This window comes from Hakea prostrata, chromosome 1 (genome assembly GCF_041222555.1).
Source record: "Hakea prostrata isolate BN-2017 chromosome 1, UWA_Hpros_2, whole genome shotgun sequence".
NCBI classification, from domain to species: Eukaryota; Viridiplantae; Streptophyta; class Magnoliopsida; order Proteales; family Proteaceae; genus Hakea; species Hakea prostrata.
In genome coordinates, this window is record NC_142600.1 from 37,509,082 (window position 1) to 37,523,237 (window position 14,156).

General features: G+C 41.6%; 1 non-coding gene across 1 annotated transcript; it reads left to right on the forward strand.

Moving 5' to 3' along the window:
- The first annotated feature begins 13,676 nt into the window (after positions 1-13,676).
- On the forward strand, positions 13,677-13,783 carry LOC149028901 (small nucleolar RNA R71). The gene has a single exon (XR_016171303.1). It is a non-coding gene; the product is annotated as a small nucleolar RNA R71 (small nucleolar RNA).
- The last annotated feature ends 373 nt before the right edge of the window (positions 13,784-14,156 follow it).

Sequence of the window (14,156 nt, forward strand, 5' to 3'; positions counted from 1 at the left end):
CTCACATCCTCAACCATTTAAGATATCTTGGATTCTCTCACGGATCATTTCACCGGTCTTGAGCAGCCGATTGGTAATGGGTCCTTCATCCCTCAGACAAACCTTGGCAGGGGGTTAAGTCAACACACTCTCTCACAACCATTTGGTATAAGCATCGGCGCACGTCGTGGTGAAACCTAGCCAAATGCAAGTCTTCTACTTGGTTACATCAAGTCGATCCAGATACTTCCATTCCTCGTCCCCGACGATCCTTTCCGGTATCCTTCACACTAGAGTCAGCAGTATCCTATGGCACCGACCAACTCGGACTACGGACTCATCAACCCTATTGATCATCCACATATGGTAAACGGGAAGCTCTCACGTCCTCTCACGGGTTGGTTACCGGTCTTAAGCGCCCGTGAGCCCAAGTCTAACCATATGCAACCCTACCAATAAATGGCCCCCACAATGTGATTCCCGTCCTCTCACGGGTTGGTTACCGGTCTTGAGCGCCCATGAATCCCCATTGCTACCACGGGTCGTTCGGTCTCAATACCCCTCCGATTAGGGTCCGACATAACAGACATCCTAGCCAAACACTACTAGACAATCCTAGATATGTCATCCAACAGTTTAGGAAGGTGTCCAGAGGGCATCTCCGGAAACATCCCATAATATTCCCGTAGTAGTCCAAGGACAGAAGTGTCGAAAGGACACCTCTCCTTTCCAAACCATACGTAAGCATACACATGCATCAATTCATATCATCACATATATGGTAACTACATATATGGAAAGAAATCAGTATTACAATCACTTGTATAACATTGGTAAGTAAATCATACATGAATCAATTCAATATGAATAAGTAATGCTACCGTAATCAAAGTTATGCAACAAAGTAGTATATCATTGTAAGAATCTAATTTAGGAAACATATTCATGATATTCAAATATAGAAACTAGATTCATGCTATCTATGTAATTAAGGAAATAACCATCCTTACCTTTTATAACTCACAAAAGGATCCCAAGAAATCAAGTAAGATCTTGGCAAACTTGAGAAGAAGGTCCTAAACAAGTATATACAACATATTAGGAAAGATCCCTAACAGAAAATATATCAAAACATCCGAAACAGACCAATTCTGGAGTTGCTGTACTCATTGGTCGAGTGGATTGGTCGAGTGGTCCAATCGACCAATCAGTCGACCAATGCAGACAGTGAGCCTATAAAATCAGAGTTTTAAGATATGAAATCCGAATTTGGTGGTTCAAAAGGGTACTAATCAAGGGGTAGACTACATCAGTAGTATTCTAGCATATAGGGGACCTCAAAACACTAATCAAATCAAGGTATCAAGATCCAAATTAGGAAACAAAAAGTTACCATAATTAACTCAAACATGGATCTTGATGAATTTGAAATAGAAAACAAGGACAAGAACTATAGGAGGATGGATCATTGCTTTCGGTAATGAAAACATGAAAACATGCATAGGTCTTCATGGAATAAGGCTTAGAAGCATAAATCTAAATAAGGAAATAAAACCTACCATATATGTAACTATCATGCATCATGAAGAACACATAGTAAGGTAGAAGAGAACAACTAGAATTCTATGGATTATGGATCATGGAAAGAAAACACAACCATTAACCACTAACATGATCAATGAAAGAAGATCCAAAGAGATCAGAATTCAGATTAGAAGATTAACAGAGATTAAATCATGGTTTGATCATGAATCCTTCAAAAGCTTGCAATGATCATGGTTAAGATCATTGTTCTAGCCTTAAATCCTTAGGATGATCATGAGAACATGTTCAGAGATGTTTGCAACAGAGGATGCAGCATCTCTTCTACTGTCTCAACTCAAAAAGGAAAGAAAAACAATGATGGAGGAGAAAAAGAGAGAGTAGACATACCTTTTGATGCAAAAAGAAGAGTTCCGACGAAGATCCGTCAAGAAAACACCAAGGATGCAAGAGAGATGACTTGCAGAGGTCTTTGGTTCGTTCCAGAGGGTTTGGAGGCAGCAAATACGAAGTGGACTCGAGGTTGGACTTAAATAGAGCAAGAATCAACCTAATTGCCAAAGACAGCACTCATTGGTCGAGTGGATTGGTCGACTGGCCCAGTCGACCAATCAGTCGACCAATGCTGACAGCAAGGCCAAAACAGGGAATTGAAGGTCCAGATCAAATCCAAACCTAAAGGGGTTTTGCACACAAGTCAAGTGACTTACCTAATAGGTAGAAATGCCTTCAAACCAAGATAGAGAGCACTCCAAGTCCATCAACTAATTAGATCTTCATCAGGATTCAGTTTCCATAAATAGAACCTCATCATCAACTTTCATGGATTCAAAGCCAGACACCAAGTCCTCTACTGGGATGGCCCAAAGCTGACTTCTTACTTTACTTCGGGTCATCGGACCTACAAACAACAAGGTTTCCGGGTCAAGGTTAGGGCTGGGTTTCACAGGCATGACCTTGTAATAATAGCTCTCACGATCAGTCATGAAAGCCGTATACTACTCATCCCCCTTATTCATAAGGATCTGATTATACCCTGAGTAGGCATCCATGAAACTTAAAGTTTCATATCCTTCAGTCGCATCTATCAAGAGGTCAATCCGAGGCAACGGGTAGCAATCTTTTGGGCAAGCTTTGTTAAGCTCTCTGTAGTCTGTACACATCCTCCACTTCCCATTCGCCTTTTTTACCATTACCACGTTGGCCAACCAAGTTGGGCACTCAATTGGTTCTATGAAACCAGAATTCTTAAGTTTTTCAACTTCTCTTGGAACGGCTTCATACTTTTCAATGGAGAAATTTCTTCTTTTTCGTATCACTGGTTTCGCCTTAGGGTCTATCCAGAGCTTGTGCTCTGCAATGGCCCGATCGATTCCGGGCATGTCCTCAGCAGACCATGCAAATACATCTTTATTCTGCTGAAGAAAAAACTTCAACTCATCTTTAAATTCTTCCAGCTGTTCAGACCCGATATAAGTAATCTTTTTCTCATCCTCGGTACACAGCTGGATTTGTTCCAGCTTCTCCACTGGTTCGGGTCTTTGCATCTCTGTCTCTTCCCGATCATCTCAAACTTCTATGGGGAGGGCAATTACCTTCCTCGGTGTCACGCCCTCCCAGCCGGTACCCTATCTGGCATACCCGAGAGTGTGATCCACAGCCCGAAGATCAGGTATCGAGTGATCAACCTCCCACATAAACAATAACATAATCATGAACAACCATAACAAGAGTGCGGAAGATAAATCATAGATCCAATAATGAAAGAATGAATCATAAACGAAACGGAATAATAGATATAATCAGAGTGTCAAACAGATAAGTAAAGTGAAGCAAAAATCCCACTTTACATCCAGCGGAAAAGTAGCTCTAAAGAATAAACTAGATAAAAGCTAATCCCAGTAGCAAGTACATTGGGTAACTAAATTATTCTCCACTTTGTAGACGACATCCTTGTAGGTGTAGATCTCATAGATAGCACAAGGACGCTTCCACTCAATGGTCGGACTAAGCATCGTACGGAGCATAACCACTCGCGGGATCTTCAGAGTAATTGTGGTAACCGCAATCACCTTCCTGGAGATATGTCTCTTCGCCTTGCGCTTCTTCATAGGGACCGTCATAATACTCAGTACCTGCAGGATAGTCTAACAACATTGTACAATAAAGTAATGAGTTTCAAAGAAACCCAAGAAGGCGATTAAAATCCATAATAACATAAATGGCGGGATTCCGAACAATCATAAATGCAATATGATATGAGACAAACAATGAATGAATGAATCTAACTCTATGGATGCTGGTCTCTATTGGCAGACATGCTTTAAGTCATAGCACTGTACTTCTTTAGGATAGTCCACTCACATCCTCAACCATTTAAGATATCTTGGATTCTCTCACGGATCATTTCACCGGTCTTGAGCAGCCGATTGGTAATGGGTCCTTCATCCCTCGGGACAAACCTTGGCGGGGGTTAAGTCAACACACTCTCTCACAACCATTTGGTATAAGTACTGGCGCACGTCGGGGTGAAACCTAGCCAAATGCAAGTCTTCTACTTGGTTACATCAAGTCAGATCCGAGATACTTCCATTCCTCGTCCCCGACGATCCTTTCCGGTATCCTTCACACTAGAGTCGGCGTATCCTATGGCACCGACCAACTCGGACTACGGACTCATCAACCCTATTGATCATCCACATATGGTAAACGGGAAGCTCTCACGTCCTCTCACGGGTTGGTTACCGGTCTTAAGCGCCCGTGAGCCCAAGTCTAACCATATGCAACCCTACCAATAAATGGCCCCCACAATGTGATTCCTGTCCTCTCACGGGTTGGTTACCGGTCTTGAGCGCCCATGAATCCCCATTGCTACCACGGGTCGTTCGGTCTCAATACCCCTCCGATTAGGGTCCGACATAACAGGACATCCTAGCCAAACACTACTAGACAATCCTAGATATGTCATCCAACAGTTTAGGAAGGTGTCCAGAGGGCATCTCCGGAAACATCCCATAATATTCCCGTAGTAGTCCAAGGACAGAAGTGTCGAAAGGACACCTCTCCTTTCCAAACCATACGTAAGCATACACATGCATCAATTCATATCATCACATATATGGTAACTCCATATATGGAAAGAAATCGATATTACAATCACTTGTATAACATTGGTAAGTAAATCATTCATGAATCAATTCAATATGAATAAGTAATGCTACTGTAATCAAAGTTATGCAACAGTAGTATATCATTGTAAGAATCTAATTTAGGAAACATATTCATGATATTCAAATATAGAAACTAGATTCATGCTATCTATGTAATTAAGGAAATAACCATCCTTACCTTTTATAACTCGCAAAGAATCCAAAGAAATCAAGTAAGATCTTGGCAAACTTGAGAAGAAGGTCCTAAACAAGTATATACAACATATTAGGAAAGATCCCTAACAGAATATATACCAAAACATCCGAAAGCAGACCAATTCGGAGTTGCTGTACTCATTGGTCGAGTGGATTGGTCGAGTGGTCCAATCGACCAATCAATCGACCAATGCAGACGATAGCTTAGAAAATCAGAGTTTTGAGATATGAAACCCGAATTTGGTGGTTCAAAAGGGTACTAATCAAGGGGTAGACTACATCAGTAGTATTCTAACATATAGGGGACCTCAAAACACTAATCAAATCAAGGTATCAAGATCCAAATTAGGAAACAAAAAGTTACCATAAATAAATCAAACATGGATCTTGATGAATTTTGAAATAGAAAACAAAGATAAGAACTATAGGAGGATGGATCATTGCTTTTGGTAATGAAAACATGAAAACATGCATAGGTCTTCATGGAATAAGGCTTAGAAGCATAAATCTAAATAAGGAAATAAAACCTACCATATATGTACTATCATGCATCATGAAGAACACATAGTAAGGTAGAAGAGAACAACTAGAATTCTATGGATTATGGATCATAGAAAGAAAACACAACCATTAACCACTAACATGATCAATGAAAGAAGATCCAAAGAGATCAGAATTCAGATTAGGAAATTAACAGAGATTAAATCATGGTTTGATCATGAATCCTTCAAAAGCTTGCAATGATCATGGTTAAGATCATTGTTCTAGCCTTAAATCCTTAGGATGATCATGAGAACATGTTCAGAGATGTTTGCAACAGAGGATGCAGCATCTCTTCTACTGTCTCAACTCAAAAAGGAAAGAAAAACAAAGATGTAGGAGAAGAAGAGAGAGTAGACATACCTTTTGATGCAAAAAGAAGAGTTCCGACGAAGATCCGCCAAGAAAACTCCAAGGATGCAAGAGAGATGACTTGCAGAGGTCTTTGGTTCGTTCCAGGGGTTTGGAGGCAGCAAATACGAAGTGGACTCGAGGTTAGACTTAAATAGAGCAAGAATCAACCTAATTGCCAAAGACAGCACCCATTGGTCGAGTGGATTGGTCGACTGGCCCAGTCGACCAATCAATCGACCAATGCAGATAAAGAAGGCCAAAACAGGGAATTGAAGGCCCAGATCAAATCCAAACCTAAAGGGGTTTTGTACACAAGTCAAGTGACTTACCTAGTAGGTAGAAATGCCTTCAAACCAAGATAGAGAGCACTCCAAGTCCATCAACTAATTAGATCTTCATCAGGATTCTGTTTCCATAAATAGAACCTCATCATCAACCTTCATGGATTCAAAGCCAGACACCAAGTCCTCTACTGGGATGGCCCAAAGCTGACTTCTTACTTTACTTCGGGTCATCGGACCTACAAATAACAAGGTTTCCGGGTCAAGGTTAGGGCTGGGTTTCACACTCGGGCCCTCCTTGTCTTTTAAATAGGCAACATAACACTGCCGAGAGATCTTCTGGTCAGAGGAGACTTGACCAATTCCCATATCAGTCGGGAATTTTATCTTCAGGTGCTTTGTCAAAACAATAGCACCTATCTTGGATAAAGATGGTCGCCCGAGGATCATATTATAAGCTGGCAGTTCCCGAACCACCAAAAAATTGATTCGGACAGTTGTTTCCTTAGGAAAACTTCCAATGGATAAATCCAACTGGACCGATCCTTCCGCCACTGCAGATGACCCTGCAAAACCATATAGATGTGTGGATGAAGGTTTCATCAAGTCTTGATCCACCTTCAATTTTTGATACACTTCGTAGGAAATTAGGTCAGCTGCAGACCCTGTATCAATCAAAACTCTATGCACTTCCCGTCGTGCAATCTCTACCTTGATGACTATAGCATCATCATGAGGTAAACAAACATCTCTTTCGTCTTCCTCGCTAAAGGTGATAGAATCTTCACCATTCAGCTTCTTCCGCTTCTGCATCTCTCTGGTTCCAACAAATTTGGATTTTTTTTTCAGACTCCGGAGTGATTCGGGCTCTGGTCCCCCAAAGATGGTAAGGATCGGTGACCGAGTAGCTTCAATCACCTCCTTGTCCTTCTTAGATTTCGGGGTCTCCCTTGATCGTTCCGAACTAACCGAATGATCCCTTTTCGGAGCAGCCGCATGTGGCTCACGTGGCTCCTCCCTTCTTCTGCTAACGAAACTGGACAGATGTCCCTGAGATATTAATCTCTCAATATCTGCCTTCAGATGACGACAGTCATTAGTATAATGACCATAGTCCTTGTGGAATCGGCAATACTTTTCTCGATCCTGCTGCTCTCCTGGTTTCAGAAGAATTTTAGGCGGCCACTTTAAAATATTTTTTCTTTTGAGGATATTTAAAATATCAGCCCGAGGAGCATTCAATGGAGTGTACTCACTTTTACCGGGGGACCTTTGGCGCTAAGGCTGAAATTTTCCAACCCGATCACGAACAGTTTTCTTTGGCTTCTGCTTCTGCTCAGGAGCCTTCTGTTCTTTATTGGAGACTTTATTATCTCCTTGGCGCGCATCTAGAATCTCCATGACTTCAGCCTGCCTGTAGTAATAACTCCAGGAGTTTCCGATTAGTCCCGTGAATAGAGCAGTTTTGGCTACTTGTTCATCCAGATTTTCTATCTCCATCGTCACTTTGTTGAATCTTTTCAGAAACTCTCTGATTGATTCGCTCTTTCCTTGTTTGACAATAAACAAGGTTTCTTCCGTTTTCTTGACCTGTATTCCACTCTGGAATCGCCCTATGAATTGGCGCGCCAATTCGTCAAAGTTTACGATCCTTCCAGAGGGGAGGTTCGAAAACCACTTTTGTGTTGCTCCAGAAGTGATGAACCAATAACCCTGCATAAAATTTCATCAGAATTACCTGAAACTGCCATGGTCTGTTGGTAATAGCCGATGTGAGCTGTTGGATCTCCGGAGCCATCGAATGTTGAAAAGGTAGGCAAACGGAAGTTACGGGGAAACTGATATCCGGCAATGGGCTCGGCAAAGGGAGTCTTCCGAATGACTGAGTAAATATCCTCAGTTATTCTTCCCTTAGCCAACTGCCCTAATTTCTCATTGATGTTGGCCAATTCCTGACCAATCTGGGTCGGGTGATCTTCAGCAATATGATCACGACCTCGATTAACACGATCATCCCGTGCTACTCGATCATCACGAACAGCCCTTCCTTCCCGAGCATTCCGCTCGTCGCGAACTGCTCGATCATCAAGAACGGTTCTTCTGACAGTGGGTGAGTGAGTTCTTACCCCTGTATCCAACCTTGTGTTTGAATCAGTTGTACTCTCTTGCGGTCTGTCGAACCGATCGTCTCGCCTCGGTTGATCATCGATCCTCCTAAGTCCTCGGTCTCCTTCACGGAAATTCTGATCGATATTCCGGTCTTCAGCCAATCTCTGGTAACGTGGCAATGCACGTCTCCCTGTATCGCGCTGATCAGGCTCTTGTGGTAAAACCACTCGTCTGGTGAGCATGCGGAGTGCTTGGCTCACCTCCAAGAGTTGAATCTTTAACTGATCCAATTGATCTTGGATTGTATCAGGAGGAGGATTACGTCCTCCCTGGCCACCATCTACCTCGATAGGATTTTGGCTTTCCTGGGGAATATCTGGATTATTCACTCCAGGGATCTGAACACCGGAATTGCGTTGTGTAGTGGCTGCTGATCTAGTCACCATGGCTTTTCAAGTTGTTTCCCACAGACGGCGCCAATTGATGCGCCCAAAATCTGCTCAGCCCTTAGATCTCCTCGTGATGTCCTGCAAAACGAAAGCGTCGGATGTGGCCCGACCGGCTGGGGTCGGGAGTCCACCTCCGAAGGCTAAGTCGGTTGATGAACTTAATCACAAACGGCTCTGCTAGAAGCGCAGAGCTTAAGGAATGAAGAACTGGGAAATGTGATCTAGATAGCAGATCGCTAATAGTTTAGGTCTATCAGTATGTATCAGAACCTGAGTCTCAGATAGTATTCTTTTCGATCCCCTCACCTTGTATGGTAGTGAGGTTTATATAGAGTGTACCTTCGAATCTCCTTCGTTGGATGCACTTGAGCCTTCTTCGGGTAGTCGTTGGATCTTATCAGTTAGATCCGTTGAGCAATAGACTTCTACTAGTTTTGGCTAGTAGAGGACTCCTGAGATAACCTTTAGGTTATGCGATGATTATCCCTTCGATAATGATTATCCGCAACCGTCAATTCGAGTCTGCCATCATTAGGGTGATTACCCTAATCCATAAGTAGGATTAGGGCATGCTTGCAGCCGAATAAGCTTTCTTCTTCAGCAAGCCATCTTCCGGATCCGGTTCGCTCGGGAGCGAGTCGGATCTCTCCATCTCGACCGGGGTCGAGGGTCGGACCAGGTATGAACCCGGTCTGATCATAATCTCTCCATATCAAAACTAAATCTATTAATTAATGCAAAAATTTAAACTATGAATATGTGAAGTTCTTTGGGATTTCGAATCCCCAATGCTTTTCCCTAACCGATATAACTCTACACTTCAAAGTAAATTAGGGATGGTCTTCCTAGATATGCCCTATCTTCGCAAGACTATCGTCCTTTGCGGAAGCTTGGCACGCTTAGTTCACTAAGCTATAGAACATCTTTGGCCAAACTCAAACACAATCAACTAGAAGAGATAGAACAATCAAATTAATGAAATAAGCATGGTTCATCTACATCCCAAAGAAAAAGAACTAGCTACTCATTATCACAAAGTTCATAAGAAAAATAAAGATGAAACATAGGGGGAGAGAGAGAGAGAGAGATGTGGTCTTCTTCTTCAGCAATGAGAGAGATGAGAGCTGCATTCGCCGTCTTCTTTTCTGTGGTTGGCTTCTCTTTCATGTCTCCCGCACACAATGAATCCTTTCTCTTTACCTGTAGATTCGACCTTTATTTGTTCGGATTTTGGAACAACTCAAAACTAGAAAGGTGTAGATATTTTCAATATCATTCCATAGCATCTTGAATCACTGAAATCCAAGCTCATACAAGAGAGATATGATGAAAATACTGAAGGTAGGTCTGTTTACCCGATTTTCAGATTTATTACCAATTTTGTTCCTTAGACCTCCACCTGTTTCCAATTTGGCTTAAATCTCACTTTTCATGATTTCTTGGGAAGCAAGATTGAATGCCATGATTTAAAATCTAACAATATCTAATATATTTGCCAACTTTACTTCATATTATCTCTAATATCCAAAATCACCTTATTCCTAAAAAATACACAAAAATACTCAATTAGCTCTCTTTAATTAAATAAGTATGGGGAATTAAATCAAATAAATAATGGTAAATGCATGTGATGCGTCCAAAATCTGCTCAGCCCTTGGATCTCCACGTGATGTCCTGCAAAACGAAAGCGTCAGATGTGGCCCGACCGCTGGGGTCGGGAGTCCACCTCCGAAGGCTAAGTCAGTTGATGAACTTAATCACAAAAGGCTCTGCTAGAAGTACAGAGCTAATGAATGAAGAAACGGGAAAGGTGATCTAGATAGCAGGACGCTGATAGTTTAGGTCTATCAATATGTATCTGAACCTGAGTCTCAGATAGTATTCTTCTTGATCAATTGATCCGTCCCTCACCTTGTATAGTAGTGAGGTTTATATAGAGTGTACCTTCGAACCTCCTTCGTTGGATGCACTCGAGCCTTCTTCGGGTAGTCGTTAGATCTTTATCAATAAGATCCGTTGAGCGATAGACTTCTACTAGTTTGGGCTAGTAGAGGACTCCTGAAATAACCGTTAGGTTATGCAATAGTTATCCCTTTGATGATGATTATCCGCAGCCGTCAGTTTGAGTCTGCTGTCATCAGGGTGATTACCCTAATCCATAAGTAAGATTAGGGCACGCTTGCAGCCGAATAATCTTTCTTCTTCAGCAAGCCATCTTCTGGATCCGGTTCGCTCGGGAGCGATTCGGTTTTCTCCGTCCCGACCGGGGTCGAGGGTCGGACCAGGTATGAACCCGGTCTGATCATAAACTCTCCATATCAGCATGCTTATCAAATACCCCCACACTTGAGTGTTTGCTAGTCCTCGAGCAAAACAAAACAATAAAAGTAATACAGAAAATAAAGAAAGAAAAACCTAACTCACTTTCGTAGGAATCACGGTTGCACTTAGCATGTGCAACAAGCCTTTAAACCCCTAGGTTACCCTAGTGGACGAGTTGTGTCTCGTGGTGTTTGCAGAGAATATGCACACAAAATTCTTAAGTGCTCTTCTAATTATTCTGGCAGTAGTAAGAGTAGAAAGACAGATTCCAAGACAAAGACAGTCCACTAAAGATTAAAGGGAATATAGGGACCCCCACACTTAAGCTCTTACACCCTCTCTTGAGTCTAGCTCTAGGCAAACAATTCAATCGAGAAGTCTCTTCTTATCTTTAGTTTACCAGTTCACCCTCAGATAAGACTAAACTAGGTATCAAATAATACCATGAACTCAAGATCTAAGCAATATTGACCTTCTTAGACATTTCTCCTTTATAAGCACATTAATTCTCTTCTTTCTTTAATGGTCACAGTTCTAGTCCGTGCAATGTCTTGCCTCTTAAGCTTTCTAGATGGCCTATGTAACGAGTGTTGGGTCAACCACTCTCAAGCCAGATGGCCTTAAGGGACTAGGTGTAGAATACCCCTCGAACTTACTTACTCAAGCCAACTAGGCTACAGGCCAAGACTGGACCAAAGACACCCCAACTGTTTGATGCGAGGCACGATGTTGGTGACACCGAGACTCGGTTACTAAGAAGGAGGTCTAACCTTTAAACTTCAGCATTTTTTTTTTTTCACATTTTACTTCAATTCACTTCACATTTAAATAGTTTAAAATCGGTCTCAACTTGTCACCATAAGCACAAGGCAATACAAGATAACTAGATGGTCAAACTTTTTGGACTACCTGGAATTCCTATTTTCCGATTCAACCTCGGTCTCAAAATGTTAAACCCATTACTATTCTCTCAAGAGGGTGTTCATTACATCAGATGGGATTTCTAAAACACTTAAACTCTCATTTTGTATCTAAGCAAGGAATTAAAACATTTATCTTACCAAAGCTAGAAAAAAATTGGGCACTTTTTATCTTTGTGACAATGCTCTACCAACTATCAACAAGTCTTACTCGAGTTGACACCCCCCACACTTAAATTATGCAATGACCTCAGTGCATGCAAAAAAAAAAAAAAATAGAAGCAAATAGAGGAAAGAGTGTACCCGATGTTTGAACTCATGATAGAGCACGCAACAGTAAAACCTAACAACAAACAAAGAAAATAAAGGAAAAAAACAAGAAATAATATCTAAACATATGGGTTGCCTCCCATAAAGCGCTAAGTTTAGAGTCTTCAGCCAGACTCAGTAAAAAGCAGCCAATGGAGGTGGAAGCTCAAATCTAAATGTGAATGGTGACTGCTCCAAAGAAGTGGAACAGTCCAACAATGTGTTGACTTCCTCAATATTTAGGTTATATTCCCCAAATGGCAAGTAATGTTGTAGGGGATCATAAGAATGTTTAGAATATAATCAACCACTACCTCATCAATAAAGTTAATCGCAAAGCACTCTTCATCTTTATTTGGGCTTAAAGATACATTCTTTATAGAATCTGGAATTGAGGACTCAAGAGCTTCAAGGAAGGCGGCTTTGGGAGTGTAAGATTCAGGAGTAGGACCCTCTACAATCGGAATGTGCAACCCCTTACAAGGAATTTGATGGGAAATACTCACAGGTGGTGTTTCTTTACTAGGCTTGTGTGCATCATTGCCAGTCTCATGGGTCAAATCAACCTCTTCTCAACTCTCAAGATCAATGGGCAATGGCTTAGGAGTAGGCGAAGGTTCATAATATTCCTTCCCACTGCATGTCACAACAGAGATTGCTTGGACTTGTTCTTTCCTAGACACAATTTTATGATTAGGGTTACCTATTGGTTGACTAGGTAACTGACCAACCTCCCTCCTACTGATGGCATCAGCTAGTTGACCAAGTTGGATTTCCAATTTGTTAATGGATTGAGAATGAGAATGTAACAATTGAGTGTTTTGCTCTAGTCCACTAAGCGCCTTTAGCACCTTATCCTCAAATGATGAATTATGTGAGGGTTGTGGAGATGATGGTAGCTCATTCCTATAGGCATTTTGTTGCATATTAAATGGAGGTGGCCTATAAGGTATTTGATTAGAGGGATTGGGCATTGAGTTTCGCCATGAAAAATTGGGGAGGTTTCACCATCCTAGGTTGTAGGCATTAGAATATGGATCATTACCCAATTTAGAGACTCCTTGGGCCAAATGTGCATGCTCCTTAACAAACTCGGGGTATTGTGTAGCCAAATAGCAATCAATGACATGATGGGATAGGCTAGAACATAAAGCACATGCTTCAATCTGATTAGGTGGAGAAGAAATTGTAGGAAGTGAAGATGGGGTTTGTTTTCCTGATGATAAGAGATAATCCAATTTCTTAGATAGCAAGTTAACCTTAGCACTCATCTCAACGGTAGGATTGATCTCATAGAGACCGCTCCTATTTGGTTGCCCAATGGATGGAATCTCAATCTTAGCTGCTGAAGCATGGTGTTGGGAGTTTTCACTAAGGGTCTCAAAAAGTTCCCATGCCTCTTTCTCATTCTTGTGCATGAAAGTCCCACCACAAGAAGAATCAACCATTTGCCTATGTCGGTCTCTAAGGCCATCATAAAAGCATTGAACCAATTGCCATTTAGGAATAGCATGGTGGGGGCACTTTCTAGGTAATTCTTTTAATCTTTCCCAAGCCTCATGAAATTGTTCTCCTTCTTGTTGGGAGAAACTCGTTATCGCTCTCCTAATGCTATTGGTACGGCCAATGGGGAAGAACTTTTTAAGGAACTCCTGTTGCATTTCTACCCAAGTGAAAATTTTAACATTGTCCAAAAAATGAAGCCAATGCTTAGCTTTATCTTTAAGGGAGAATGGAAAAAGAAGTAACCTTAAAGCATCAACTGAGAGGTTTTGAATTTTAACCGTGGAGGACACCTCTAAAAACGCATCTAAGTGCTTATAAGGCTCTTCATTGGCAAGTCCATAAAAAGATGGTAGTATTTGAATCACACTAGATTTGATCTCATATTGAGCAGCCTCTATGTTAGGCAACTTAATACAAGAAACCGGAGTATATATCGTAGGAATGAAATGCTCACTCAAGGGCCTCATTGGAGGCTCATAG